The sequence below is a fragment of the Piliocolobus tephrosceles genome, chromosome 6 (genome assembly GCF_002776525.5).
Source record: "Piliocolobus tephrosceles isolate RC106 chromosome 6, ASM277652v3, whole genome shotgun sequence".
NCBI lineage: Eukaryota > Metazoa > Chordata > Mammalia > Primates > Cercopithecidae > Piliocolobus > Piliocolobus tephrosceles.
Genome location: NC_045439.1, coordinates 29,525,763 through 29,541,577, shown reverse-complemented (window position 1 = coordinate 29,541,577; position 15,815 = coordinate 29,525,763).

Here is a 15,815-nt window from a genome sequence, read left to right as displayed (position 1 = left end):
TTTGACCCCAGCAGAATCCTGCTTCCCTTCCCAAGGAGTAAAAAAATATAAAAAGGCATAGCTATCATTGAGTAAATGCTGCTGCCCAGGCTTTCACTAGGACAAACATCACCAATCAATCACAGGTGCACCCATCACCTCCAGGCCAGACCAAGGTGTCGGAATTCTCAACACAGTGCTCCAAAGAGCCATTACTGATAGCTTGGGAGCCACATAAGTGGATCACTGGTCTCCCTTCTTGCCATCACTGGTCTCCTAAGTGCCAAGTGCTTAATAAATCCATCTCACAACCAATCCCCGAGTTAAGGACTAACTTTTACTTCCCAAAAAGAACAAAAATTCAGCATGGTTGAGGAACTCAGCCAAGTTCACACAGGTAGTAAGAGCTGGGCTAAGAATTCAGATCTTCCTAGGCCTGGCTTCAAATTCCTTGCTCTTGCCCATTTATCATGCTGCCAGCTTCCAATGGGCGTCTATTCCACCATGTTGTGGGCATTCGTTGGAGCTTTGTTGCTTCTCACTGGTCAACCCCCCTGTATCATTCTGGGGTCCCAGCAGGAAACAGATGTTACCCTGAAATAGGGCAATTGAGGGGCCTTTCAAGAAGGGACAAGTTGTCAAGGTGGGCAGCACAAAGGGAAACCAACAACAAATGGGGAAGATCCTGTGGGACAGGGACAGAGTGACTGGAAGCTGGAGGGACCCAAAGCTGCAAAGGAAAGGAGCAAGGGGAACAACACCCCACCCTCTCCCCTCCCACCTCCCTCCTCCATTCTCCTCCAATGGTGCCGCCCATTGGGTAAACCCAACCGGAAGCCAGGAAGCATGGGAGTTCAGCTGATGCAGCCCATACAGATCAGCCTCCTGGACTTCAGAGTTAGGGAGGGAGAGAGGGATGAAGTCTGGAGGCACCGATTGGGAAGGCCATCCAGAATACTCCTATTCTGTCTGGGACCTGGGGATGGGAATGTCCCTTCCTGAGGGGTATTTATGGAAACAGACTTTGCCTTTGATCACAGAAATCAAAGTTGGAGATTCTCTCTCCCTCTACTTGCTGGCAGCCAGGATGCGGGCTTATGACCTAGACTCAGTCATTCAGAAATTCCCACCAGGAACTCAGTCTTAAGGGAGTAAGTAACTCAGGGCCAGGCAGTGGCTCACACTTATAACCCCAGCGCTTTGGGAGGCTGAGGTAGGAGGATCACCCGAGGTCAGGAGTTCAAAACCAGCCTGGCCAACATAGTGAAGCCCTGTCTCTACTAAAAATACAAAAATTAGCTAGGACTGGTGGCGTGTGTCTGTAATCCCAGCTACTCAGGAGGCTGAGGTGGGAGAATTGCTTGAACCTGAAAGACGGAGATTGCAGTGAGCCAAGATCATGCCACTGCACTCTAACCTGGGCAACAGAGTAAGACTCCATCTCAAAAAAAAAAGAAAGAAAGAATAAGAAAAAGAAAAGGAAGTAACTCAGACCCACAGGGTCAGATATTCCTGGCAGAGGCAGGGACTGTGGCAGAGAGGCAGGCTGTGGTGAGACCCATGGAAGACATAGAGGTGGTGACAGCAAAGGGATTATCCTAACCAGACCACCCTGTGGCATGACCTTGGCAGTGATGCCAACTGCCCTGCATCCCTTAAGGCATTTTCCAAGCTGGGGCTCCAGCCTTCCTATAGATGCCGTGAGCATTCCCAAATCTTTTCCGTAAATCTTTTATCTGCTTAAGAGCATCAGAGTCCATTTATCTTGCTTTCAAAGCGAACTCTGACTGGTACAAACACCCAGGACAGATAGACAATGGTTATGGCGGAAGGTGGTCCCCTGACAGGTGTGCCAGAAATTCAGGAGGGGAGAAGGCATCCAAGCTGCAGTCAGGTATGTCCTTAGAGCCTCCAGATTCCCCGAAGAACCTCGTGGCTCTGCCGTGCACTGAATTGGGCAAACTTGCCTTGTGTCTTTGGCTGAGCTGCCTCTGAGCCCCCTGAAGGAGAAATCCTATTGTGTGTACCCCACTCCCAGACACAGTTGACTTTTGGAGGCTGAAGGAAGACAGACTGCCCTCCTCATCCAAGAAAAGATCCTACCACAACCAACCTGTGAGTGTTCCGGAGGCCCCAGGCATCCCACCAACCCCCAACCCCAGAGAAGCCTTCTGAAGGAAGGGCCCCTCCTTCCAGCATCCTCCCTCCGCCAGACGCCTGGCCTGAGGTATGGATTGTCTTGGCTGAGCTGCCCAAGAAGTAACCAGCTGAGCTACCAACTCCATCACCACCCACATACCCAGGATTTGGTTGTCTCTCTGGATGTTCAATATTTGCTCAGGGAATGAGAAGAAAAGCAAAGCAGAAACTGCTGAGGTGGCAGCCGCTGCCTGATATAGCTGGGCCGCAGCAGGCGCTGGGGGTTCCCAGAGAGGGAGGAGAGGAGGGTGGGAAGTTCAGGAGATCCTCAGCCCCCAGGAGGCAGACCCAGGTAGGCCTGGCCACCTCTCTCTCAGGAAACTCCTTCTGCGGGCTCAGCCCATGGGAGGGTGCACTCCAGCACCAGGGCCTGACTGTTCTGCAAACATTGACGCACAGTCCCTAGGTTGCAGGAAAAGCGAAGCTTGCATGCTCTCTGCTCTCAAAATCTTAGGGCTTATGGGGGCCACAGGTGGATAAATGCTCCGGTGGGAAACTGCAGAGAGGCACAGGCATAGCAGGGGTGCCTTGAACCAGCTCCTCTTCCTGAGACCCCCACCCTCATCCTCTTCCTGTAGCTCCCACAGAACCTGAGGAGAAGCCGATGTCTGGGCTCCCCAGATGCCTCCGTTCGCCTCCTCCTCCACCCTCACAGCAGCACCGAGGACAGATCCATGGAGGTGACTCTCCCACTGTCCCAGATGCACTGGCTGCATAGTTGGGGAATGGGCTGCTCCCCAGGCCAATGGGATGTGCAGCCACCTTCTCCTGGGTTGGGAGGACCCCCTAGTCCCACACAGAGTCTTGCACCAAGCCCATCTGGGCAGTCTTTGCAGTTGAGGCATGGAACAGGGTTCCAGCCCATTGGGAAGAATAGGAATGGTGGGACGGGGCAGTGGGGAGTCATGGCCCCTTGGGACCTCATCAAGTCTGAATAGTCTGGGTCACCTGTAGGCCCTGCCAGGCCCAGCCAGCCCTGCCTTTTGTCTGAGGCACCTTCTTTCTTTTTTGTTTTTTGTTTGTTTGTTTGTTTTTTGAGACAGTCTTACTTTGTCACCCAAGTGGAGTGCAGTGGCACAATCTGAGCTCACTGCAACCTCTGTCTCCCAGGTTCAAGCGATTCTCCTGCCTCAGATTCCCGAGTTGCTGGAATTACAGGCATAAGCCACCATGCTTAGCTGATTTTTGTATTTTCAGTAGAGACAGGGTTTCACCATATTGGCCAGGCTGATCTCAAACTCCTGACCTCAAGTGATCCTCCCGCCTTGGCCTCCCAAAGTGCTGGGATTACAGACGTGAGCCACCACGCCCGCCCTGGTAAGGCACCTTCTGCTCCCCCTGCTCCCCCTGCCCCATTGGTCTCCCAGCTAGCAGAGCCACCACTCTGCCAGACTTCATGGGGCTCAGGCTACTCAGGACTAGAGAGGGCGTCTAAGCATTTGTGAGGTTTTCGTCCCTTTGGGCCCCGTGGTCCAGGAGGGAGGCACAGGGGTGGGTGGGGGTCAGCTGGGGCTGGGGGGAGCTAGTTGTGGGGGGAATCAGCCTTTCATCTGGCTGTGTGAAGCAAACCCAACCCCTCCCCAGCCTGAAGCTGGCTGGCATTGGCATGCACCATAAATCTCCAGGATGCAGCTGTGACTGGATTATTTATAGCTCCAGTCTTACATCTCTAACTCGAAACTGTCACACAAAGGAAAAGGTAATGAAATCTCACCTCTCCTGCCTGCCCCTCACTCCACACCGCAGGGCCTTCCAGAGCCTGTGGCTGAAGGAGGGAGGAGAGGCCTTCCCCTCTGCCGCGTCCCTCCCTTCCTTGCTCCCTCTGTCCCGTCCTCTGTCGTCACACACACACTTCGCAGCGCGACGTTCCCTCTCAGACACAGCCTCTCACGTTTCTCTCTCACACACACATTTCCTCACAGATGCAGACATTTCTGTCCAACCTCTCCCTCCCACTCAGCTCGCCCTGCCCGGGCCCCTCCTATCCCTGCAGACACACTTGCACATGCCTGCCCTTTTCCTTCCAAGCCACCGCTGTCTCCCTGCGTGGCTCACTCCCTTCCACCGTGTTTGCCTCTTTGCTTTGTCAATGAAGACGCGGGCACATGAACGAGGCGGCCTGTCCTCTGCGGAGGCACACCAGCTCCTTGTCGCTCACTAGCAGAAGTGTCAGCTCACATTCATCTTACTCTGCCTGTAAGAGTCCCATTGGCATTGCCTCCCCAAGTGGGACCCATTTTGTGGCACGTGACCGGGACAACACGTATCCCTGGGCTTGACATACACAGACACACGGGAAACATCGGCCACAGAACATGCCTCTCCCGCTGCAGGGAGGAGCATCTAAGGATGTGCTCTGCAAGTTCCACGAAGGGCCCCGGGTGTGGTATTTCATGGTGCAGAGGTGAAGTTCCTCCTCCCTCCTGTTTCATTGTCTCACAGTTTCCTATGAGGCAGTCCCTCTGTTACCCCATCCCACAGACGCCAATGGAAACTCTGAGCCCCGTGCAAGCTCCCATGGAGACCCAAGGCCCAGCCTCTCTCCCTGCCCAGCCCTCCACCCCCAGGCCCACAATCATCAGAAAGCAGCACTTTCCACTGCAGCGCTGCCTTGACGTGGCCCACAGCTCACTCCATCCAGACAGTGTGTGTGTGTGCGCGCATGTGTGCGCGCGCTTCTTGTGCTGGATGAGTGGTATTCACAGACAATGGCAGCTTACCCTGGGCTGGCGGTGGGGTTGGGCCTGGGCATAGAAACCCTATAAATTTCTTGGAAGTCTCTCTCCTTTTTTTTTTTTTAAGAGACAGGGTCTTGGCTGGGCACGGTGGCTCATGCCTGTAATCCCAGCACTTTAGGAAGCTGAGGCAGCCGAGGATCACCTGAGGTCAGGAGTTCAAGACCAATCTGACCAACATGGAGAAACCCCATCTCTACTAAAAAAATAAAATACAAAATTAACCGGGCCTAGTGGTGCATGCCTGTAATCCCAGCTACTCGGGAGGCTGAGGCAGGAGAATCGCTTGAACCCAGGAGGCGGACGTTGCTGTGAGCCGAGATTACACCATTGCACTCCAGCCTGGGCAACAAGAGCAAAACTCCATCTTAAAAAAAAAAAAAAAAATCCTGGCTAACACGGTGAAACCCTGTCTCTACTAAAAAAATACAAAAACGGCCAGTCACGGTGGCTCAAGCTTGTAATCCCAACTCCTGGGCTCAAGAGATCCTCCCACTTTAGTCTCTCTGGTAGCTGGGACTAGAGGTACACACCAGCATGTCTGGCTAATTTATTTTCTTTTATTTTGGTAGAGACAGGGTCTCACTATGTTGCCCAGGCTGGTCTCAAAATCGTGGCCTCCGGTGATCCTCCTGCCTCAGCCTCCCAAAGTGCTGGGAGGTATGAGCCACTGCATCTGGCCACCTTTTCTGTCTTAAAAATTCACCTGGTAGGCCGGGCGCGGTGGCTCAAGCCTGTAATCCCAGCACTTTGGGAGGCCGAGACGGGCAGATCACGAGGTCAGGAGATCGAGACCATCCTGGCTAACACAGTGAAACCCCGTCTCCACTAAAATAAAAAATACAAAAAACTAGCCGGGCGAGGTGGCAGGCCCCTGTAGTCCCAGCTACTCGGGAGGCTGAGGCAGGAGAATGGCGTGAACCGGGGAGGCGGAGCTTGCAGTGAGCTGAGATCCGGCCACTGCACTCTAGCCTGGGCGACAGAGCGAGACTCCGTCTCAAAGAAAAAAAAAAAAAATTCACCTGGTGGCCAGGCGCAGTGGTTCACGCCTGTAATCCCAGCACTTTGGGAGGCCGAGATGGGCGGATTATGAGGTCAGGAGATGGAGACTATCCTGGCTAACACAGTGAAACCCCGTGGCTGGGCGTGGTGGTGGTCACCTGCAGTCTCAGCTACTGGGGAGGCTGAGGCAGGAGAATGGCATGAACCTGGGAGGCGGAGCTTGCAGTGAGCCAAGATGGCACCACTGCACTCCAGCCTGGGCAACAGAGTAGACTCTGTCTCAAAAAGAAAAAAAAATTCACTTGGCTTTTGGCATTATTCACTATAACATATATCTCAATCATCTCAAATTATTTATAATTCAACAGTTAACTTTTTTTTCTGAAATATTTGCTTAAAATTAATCTTCCTGAAAGTTGAGTCTCAAACATCCTGTGGCTCATCCCAGGGACCCTGAGGGCACAAACACCCCAGTTAAATAGTTATGGGAGCAGTCTATGGGGTAAGAATATGGTATACAAATCCATGGGGGAAAGATAAGAGTAGGTTTACATCCTGACTCTGGCAGTTATTAGCTGTGTGACCCTGGCTGGATCACTTAACCTCCCTGTGCTTCAGAATCTCAGCCTATAAAATGGGGATGATGATGATGATGATGATAGCACCCATCATACACATGTTTTTTATGAGGATTCAATACATTAATATATGTAAAATACTCAGGACAGTGGCTGACACAATATAAATGTTTGTGATTATTTTTCCGTAGAAGACCAAAACACAGCCATCTAATCAACCCCAGAAATTGAAATGAGATCTCTCTTGCTCCCTCCTCCCTCCTAGAATGAGCACCTGCCCCCTGCCCATGCCCCACCTCAGCTGCAGTCCTTGATCGTTCACTCAATCTGCAAGGCATTCAGTCAGTCAACAAACATTCTCCTCTGTTCCAGGCACTATTCCTGCACTGGCACTCAGTGTCAGACAAGACATTCTAGAAGGGGAGCCAGAAACATGCAAACAGCATTCAGATCATATTCAGAACTGAAGGCTCAAAGAAAAGTAAATATTCTTTCTTTCAAAGAGCCACTCCCTAGCTGCAGAGAGCAGAGGAGGCAGTCAGGTCAGAGATGACTGCAGGGCAGAGTGACCATGATGGTATTGTCTGCTGGCCTTCACCCCTCTGGACAGGCCTGCTGTGGTGGGCACTGAGCCCATTTCTCTGCAGCAGAGGATGGTGGGGGCTGGAAGAGCAGGGGCTGGCATCAGGACACAAACCTTCTGTGGACCAGGTAATCCACCCAATTCCATCATCTCCTATACGGCCCTTTGGTGAAACAGGTGATTAAGCCCCACTCTCATTTGCCACATGGGGAAACTAACTTGAAAAGAGATATCATTTGGGCCGGGCATGGTAACTTACACCTATAATCCCAGCACTTTGGGAGGCCGAGGCGGGTGGATCACCCAAGGTCAGGAGTTTGAGACCAGCCTGGTCAACATGGTGAAATCTTTTCTCTACTAAAAATAGAAAAATTAGCCGGGCATGGCGGCACATGCCTGTAATCCCAGCCACTCGGGAGGCTGAGGCAGGAGAATTGCTTGAACCCAGGAGGTAGAAGTTGCAGTGAGCCGAGATGACGCCACTGCACTCCAGCCTGGGCAACAGAGTGAGACTCTGTCTCAAAAAAAAAAGAGATATCATGTGATAATCAGACATGCTTTTACCTGTTCCAAAAAGAGATGCATATGAATTCAGCTAAGACTAAATCCATACGTGGCTCTGCATTCCCTGTTGTTTAGGGAATCAAGGGCAGTGATGGCAAACAGCCCAGGTGTGCCCACTCCATGGTCCACTTTATCCTAGAAATGGTGAACACAGGCTCTCCCATGTTCAACTGTGTGACTCCCTGTGACCACACAATTGTCCTGGGGTTGCAGGCCTTTGCTGTCCAAGAGTTCTCATCTATGAGTCCCTAAGATGGCTGCAGAATCAATCAGGTTGTTTGTACAAGGTCAGGACCTAGGGAATGACTGGAAGTGAGCATGAAAAAGTCACGGGTCCTGACCCATTGAGCCAAGTCAGAGGTCCAGAAAGTGCCAGGTCAAGGCCTCTGCTAGGGTGTTTCAGGACCAGGGAAGAGTGGGGTAAGAGAGTGGAAGGTGCCTGGTGGGCATGGTCAGGGCAGGCCCAGAGGGCTGGAAACTGTAGAGAGGCTGGCCAATGCAGGAGAATGGGAACTGGGAAGGCAGAGCCTGTACTCGAAGGGCCTCTCTGCCTGCTGAGTTGGGGGTTGGGGGAAGGGGCTCCAGTCTGTGTATTGACTCCCTGTCCTTCTTTGACCTCTGCACTCACAGCCAGTAAGGTGCTAGATGGCTCAATCAGAGAGAGAAATGTGGTTTGGGCCAAGTTTCCTTCCAGCTGAGCCCAGGGAAGAGCTGGAGGCCTGGCCAGTGGGGCAGAGGCCAAAATTACAGTATCAGGGATTTACCATCAAACCCAGAATGGCCTCATTCCTGAGTCATGCTCTCCTGTAAACTTAGAGCACCCCCCAGCACTCATGAACTCAGTGCTGGGGCAGTTTCCTATCTTAAACCTGTGGATAAGTAAGGCTTGAGATTTTCCCATCCCTGCTCAGTGAATTCCTATTTAATCAACAAAACACAAGCCAAAATGCCCAGGCTGAAGCAATTGCCTCTCCATTACCAGGTTGTATGTTTCTGGTACTCTCCCGCTATCTGGTTGTGAGCATATCCACAAGGAATTTAACTTATGACTACATTTCCAATGCTGAATCAATTATAATTGACCAAATGACACAACAAAGCAAGGAGCATCCATGCTTTCTGACTGAGAACTTGATTACTTCTCTGCATTCCTCTCCCGTAGTCCAGGTGAGGGGGCAGGATGTTCCTGTTTGGCAGGGACAGTTCCAGGTTTTGATGACCAGATTGGTATCTATCCTAAGTCATCTTTTATGCATTTACTACTGGAGGTTAAGGGAAATGGTTACATAACCCAAGGAGCCCGTGTCAGCCTGTAGCAGCCCCTCCTCCTGTAGCCATGGACACCCAGCTCCATTTACAAGAAGCTCCCTCATATCTGCCCCCAACATCCTATGTCCCCATGGCCACCCAAGTTGATGGGACACAAGACCCTCTGATAGGTTCAACCTGTCAGCCTTCCAGACAGATCAGAGGTCCCCCACTCTCTCGGAGACCCTGGAGTAGAATCAGCTGAGAAGAGAATGTCTTCTGGCCACAAGCCCTAGGGCCCTGTGCTCTGGAAGGGTGAATGGGTGCATTCCACTCTAGGGCAATGTAAGCACCTGCTGCTCCTTCAGCAGCCCGGGCAAGGTCGGTGTGTTGGGACAGCCCTCTTCCTCAGGCACAGGGACAGGGCACCGGTAAAGCAATTCACTGAGTAAAGCAATTCACAGACCCACCTGTAGCCTCCCTCAGTAGCTCAGGAGTATCAGGGCTCCAGGACAACATTTGCTTTACCAGCAGCCTCCTTGCCTTCAGCCATCACTCTCCCTAGGACCCTCAATAAGCTGCACATTGACTTTTTCCTTTAGAAAGGCAATAGCATTAGCATCATAAATATCATTGCAGATACTTTACCGTTCAGAATTATCTATTGTCTCATTTGATCCCCTTTATAATGCTTTCAAGGAGGCACTGGTCTTCCTACTTGACAGAAGAGAAATTCAAGGCTCAGAGTGACTTGCCCAGGGTCACTAGTACAGAAGAAATATGTGTGTGTGTGTGTGTGTGTGTGTTTGTCGGTTTTTGAGACAGGGTCTCACTCTGTTGCCCAGGCTGAGTACAGTGGCACAATCACAGCTCACTGCAACCTCGACTTCCTGGGCTCAAGTGATCCTCTCCTGCCTCAGTCTTTGGAGTTGCTGGGACTACAGGTGTGTGCCACTGTACCCGGCCAATTTTTTTTTTTTTTTTTTTTTTTTGTAGAGATGGGGTTTCGTTATGTTGCCCACCTTGGTCTCAAACTTCTGGACACAAGTGATCCTCTCACCTTGGCCTCCCAAAGTGCTGGGATTACAAGCATGAGTCACTGCACTTGGTCTACAGAAAAAATTTGAACCTCCTTGTGTCCAATCCCAATGCCCGAATCCAATCCAAACACCTCCTCTCTGAATTTTACAGCCTTTTCTGGGGGAGCACTTGCTTAGCAAAGAAACAGTCAACCTTAAACCACCAGGGCAATGGGGACAAAGCTAAAACTCCAAAAAGGGCAGGAGAAGAGAACACAGCAATCTCATACGCCACTCTCAGCCCACATCCACACCTTCTCCCTCCCTAAGCCTTCCAAACAGCTTTGCTGTCAGTTAACACTATTTGAGCCCAACCCCTGACCAGAGAGACACCAGGCCAGGTGTCCTGAAGCCCACTACCCAAGACTGCAGAGGGGGCTGGACAGAAAAAATGCAAGGTTGGATTAAATCCCTTGAGGATGGGATTGTGCAGCTGGGCGCGGTGGCTGAAGCCTATAATCCCAAATAAAAATACAAAATACAAAAAATTAGCCAGGCATAGTGGCAGGTGCCTGTAATCTCAGCTACTCAGGAGGCTGAGGCAAGAGAATAGCTTGAACCTGGGATGCGGAGGTTGCAGTGAGCCAAGATCACTCCACTGCACTCCAGCCTGGGCAGCAGATTGAGATTCTGTCTCAAAAAAAAAAAGATGAGATTGTGCTAGTGTCCAGATTGGGCCATATTTCTTTTTTTTTTTTTTTTTTTGAGATGGAGTCTCACACTGTCACCCGGCCCGGGCACAATCTTGGCTCACGGCAACATCTCTCCCAGGTTCAAGTGATTCTCCTGCCTCAGCACTCGCAAGTAGCTGGGATTACAGGCACCTGCTACCACACCCGGCTAATTTTTTTTTTTTTTTTTTTTTTTGTATTTTTAGTAGAGACGAGGTTTCATTATGTCAGCCAGGCTGGTCTTGAACTCCTGACCTCATGATCCACCCGCCTCGGCCTTCCAAAGTGCTGGGATTACAGACTTGAGCCACCACGCCTGGCCTGGGCCATAATTAAGAGCACGGGCCTGCAACAGAAAACCCTGGGTTCAAAGGCGAACTCTACTTACTCCTGGTTGGGAGACATAGTTCCTTAACTACCCTGTGCCTCAGTTCATTCCTCTGTAAAATAGGGGAGCACTAGTATCCACTGATGGGTGCTGGGAGGATGGAATGAGATTGAGACATGGTCTCGCTCTGCTGGCCAGGCTGAGTGCAATGGTGCGATCACGGCTTACTGCAGCCTCGACTTCTTGGGCTCAAGTGATCCCCTGCTTCAGTTGCTGCAGTTGTACCATATACTGAGAGCTCAGTCCCTGCGCTTGTGGGGCTGCAGGAGCAAGGGATTGGGTGGAAGACTAACGGGTCAGCTCTGGGTCAGCTGGACTGAGCCTTAAGCCAGTTCATTAAGGCTCTCAGTCTCAAGGTCTGTTCTCTATGGAGGGCCTCAGAATACTTTGCAGGGCTGTTTTGAGGCTTGGAAATCACATATGGGGAGTACTCTGCACCTGTAAAGTACTCAGGATGCACAAAGCCTTTCCTTCTCTCCCCTGCAACGTGACATTTCCTTCAGAAAACACTGTAGGAAAGCTTTGCTTTATTGGCAAGAGGAATAAATGGCATAGTATGCACAGAGCTGGACATGCAATAAACATCCGTTCCCTTGGAGAGGTGAAAGGGAGACCAGCTTGATGGACGCTGGGAGGGAGAAAAACAGAAAAAGAAGGTGGGCGGGGTCGGGCAAGCGTGTGTCCTGACATGATCATGGGCAGGGCTGGGCGGGCAGGGGATGGCAAAGGTGCCCTGACATGATCAGGAAGTGCTCCTGGCGAGCAGGGGATCCTTGGCAGGGAAGAAGAGAGAGGGTTGTCCTCACGCCTTGCTCTTGAGGAAAAGGTGGCAGCAAGAACAAGGCCAAGGGCTCCACTCCACCTGTGCTTGTTTTCTGGCGACCTTGTGACACCACTTGCCCCTTTCTGGGCCTGTTTTCTCTTTGCAAAACAAAGGGCTCTGGAAGGTGCCTTCCACCCGGAATTATGCAGGATACTCCCCGGCCAGCCTTGTTCTCTGGGATACCCAACCATTTTGCTAAGGTGGGCTATTGTCACCTGTCCATAGCCCTCTGCCTGCCTGCTCTGTCCCCCACCACTGTACCCTCCTACCCTCTCCTTCCCAGACATGAGGGCTTTATTTTTTATCAGAGTTTACAAGCAGGATCTGGAAAAGCCAGTTTCTGGAAGATGTTCCAGCACTGGCTGGCTCCCTCCCCCACAGCAGGAGGGTGAGTGGCTCCGGCAGCCCTCAGCCAGGCAGGGAGACCTGCCCAACAGGTGTGGGTGAAGGGCAGCAGGCCCAGGGACTAACAGCCCAGCCATCCTTGGCCAGCTGCAGGACTGGAACGTGGCCCAGACTGACCCTGGCTGCTCTGGAGGGGAGGAGATGTTGCCCTATGGCAGGGGTGGAAGCAGTGGAACCTTCTGGGCTTTGCTGATGTCACCTCCCCTATGGAGACTGATTGGCCCAGGGCTTTCCTCTCTTCCTGGGGACATCTCTGGGCAGACTGGCCCAATGCCCTGCTATTGCGAGCCAGGCCTCTCCTTCTCAGGCACCAGGGAGGGGGCAGCCGAGGCCAGGTTACCCAGTAGGCAGATTAAGCGTGTTCTCAGGGCACTGGCAGCAAAAGGCCATCAACAAAGTGTTTTGGTTTGGTTTTGCTTTTTTAAGAGCTAATATTTCGTACTTCAAAAATAACAAGTAAGTAGTCATCCTGGGGAAAATCGAAACTTTGTTGGACTTCCTGACACTTATTTGAAGACTTAGGATTATTTTATTTGGAATTTGTGTGTGAGTGAGTGGGGGAGGTACACCTTAATCCTTCAGCTCTTCAGGCTGCTAAAGGTCTTAATCCAGCTCAGGGAAAATCAAGGATCAGAAAGGGGGTGGGGACCCTGAGGCATTGAGGAGGAGGGAGTATGTGGCCTCAACCTGTAGCTCTCTCCCTTACAGGGGAAGGCTTTCTGCAGAGAAGGGGACACTGCAGCATTATTCTGAAAGGAGAGCTGGTCTAGCCCAGCCAGAGGTGTGCAGTGTGAGGCCTGCGTTGGTGTGAACAGGATCTCGGGAAATCAAGGTGTGAGTTCTTGCAGGGGGAAAAAGGAGCAGGGGCACTCAGGGCCTGGGAACAAGGCCTGGGAGCCTGGAATTGCCACCCCTGGGCCACAGCTGGGATTTGGTCACTCTGGAAATGGCAAGCCTCTTGGCCAGAGGTGGCCAAAGACAGTAGTCACTTTGGAGGGGGAAGGTGGCAGCCCATTTCCTGGAAGATGGTTCCAAGGATGCCACTCAGCTCTGAGCCCCTGGAGGCAGGGCAGGGCTCAATGCCTCTTTCCCCATAGCCTGCTGCAATGGAGCATATTACTCACAACCCAGCTCCCTTCCTGCCCCAGCCAGAGACTCAACAACAAACGTTTGCTAAGCACCTACTTGCTCCAGGCACTTTTTGTACCTCATTGTAACCCTCATGTTACCTGTGGTATGGTTAAGCTACCCCGTGTACAGATGAGGAAACAGGCTCCGAGACACTGAGCTCACTGAAGAGCACACCGCTGGCTGGCGGCGGGGTTAGGATACAAACCCAATTGTCTGACTCTACCCAGCATGCTTTACTCCACACCCACTGGTCTCACCCCTGCTCAGGCCTCCAGAGGGGCAAAGCCACAAGCTCTCTCGCTTCAACCCTCTCTGCCCAGCCAGGTACCTCTTAACTTCTACCAAGGCCAGGAGCCTCCAACATTATGAGCGAGGAGACAGACAAGCACTCCAGGTCCCAGAACCGGCTCCATAATTTTCTGGGCACAATGCAAAATGAAAACGCAAGGCCCCTTGTTCCAAATGATCAAGAATTGCAAGATAGTGATAGCAGAACATTCAACCATCTCTTTTGAATGTGGGACCCCTTGTGATTGCACAGGTCCATACCCATGAAGGCCGTCCTGCACAGAACGCACACTGTCCCCCACATAAACTCCTCCCTTACCTGGGAAATTATATATCCCAGACATAAGGCAAGTACGATTGCCATGGGCCTTGGGAAGCAAATCCTCCACTGACCTGGAGGCCCCACCACCATCCTCAGGTGCTCTTGTCTTGACCTCACCTCTCATCTTCCAGGTCACATCTGCATGTAACCAGGGGCTACCTCAGAGCCCCCGACAATCTATTGTCCCTAGAGAACCGACTTGGATGGGGTGAGGCAGTGAGACTCTCTATTCTCCTCCCCTTTTCTGACTAATTAATCCTAGCACCTCCTCTTTGACCCATTCCTTGATCCTTGCTGGAGACAACCTCTCTCCTTATCTGACCAACATTTACAGAGCATCTAAGCACTGTGCTAAGGCTTCAGGACTAATACTACTAATTTGACTCTAGAACAGTGCCGGCCCCTGCTGGGAGCTCCGTCAGCATTTGTAGAAGTGATGGAAGTAGCTGCCTGATGAGTGTCACCTGGTGTCAGGCAATGAGCTGAGCTGGGCGCACCTGCTCACACACATGGTCTCATTGAATCCTCACCACAGCCCGGCAAGGTAGGCATCACTGCCGCCTTGGGCCTAAGAGGAGGCTGAGGCTCTCAGAGTAATGCACAGAAGGTTCCATAGCTACTGAGTAGAGCAAAGAGACCAGGCTCTGGTCCCAAAGGCTTCTCCGGCTCTACCACAAATTGCTCTTAAACTTTCCTGCAAGGAGTCCTGTCTGGTCAGGAGAGCACTCATAAATAAATATTACAGAAAAGACCTGAGGGGTCCCTGCAAGTCTCTCCATCCCTCCATCCTGGTTTCCTCCCTCTGCTCCCAGTGTAAGTAGGGTCCCAGTTCTGTCCCAGGTACATCCCCCTCCTAAGCTGTCTACGTACCAAGCCTCACTCTAGAGTTTTATGGGCACTTATGCATATAATCCAACCACTAGCACTATGAAGTAGGTACAATTCTCATGCCCATTTTCTTGGTGGGGAAACTGAGAGACAGTCTGGCCCCAGAATCTATGCTTTTGACTGCTACACACTTCTGGAGGCCCCCTGCCTGGGTTCAAATCCTGACACACCAGCAACACCACATATCAGCTGTGTAAACTTAGGCGCATTTCTTAACCTCTGCGTGTGGATTCCTCCATCTGTAAAATGTGGACTATGATAGCACTGTTGTGCCAGTCCCCTGTCAACTACAGTAGGGATGGCACCAGGTTCAAGAGGCCATATCAGAGACCCAGCGCCAGCAACTGATAGAGTGCCTGGGGCTTTATTGGGGACTTACATTCAGGGAAGAGAGTCCAGTGGCAGTGGGTTGGGTAGAAGAACTGCAACTGCTTGCAAAAGGCATGCAGTTTATAGAGCATTGCCACTTAGCACCCTTTCCCTAACAACCTCCACCTGGCAACCTTCTTTCAATGCAAAACTTGGGGCCTCCATCTCTGTATGGCCCAAGTTCCATAGGGCAGGCTGGGGGTTCCGATGTTCCTCATAGGCAAGGAACCAATCTCCAGGTTGGCCACTCCCAGACCCCCTAGCTTTGTACACACGTGCAGGTGCATCTGCCATACAGGGTCATTCTCAGAGTGTGCGGAAGTGATTGCTATCAGGTGCACTTCCTATACGAGCACCTACTTTGTAGAGCTGTTGTGCTGATTGGGTGGAGCAGTAGACATAAAGCAGTTAGAAGGGTGCCTGGCACATTGTAAGCACTATGTGTATGGGGTCTTTCCCCACAGCCCTGACCCGTGCTCCTGAGCACCACGGTCACAGCACCATCGCCAGTGCTGCTGTTGACTTTCCTTTGCCCTGTCTCCCAGTGCTGAGAGTCCTGCTGG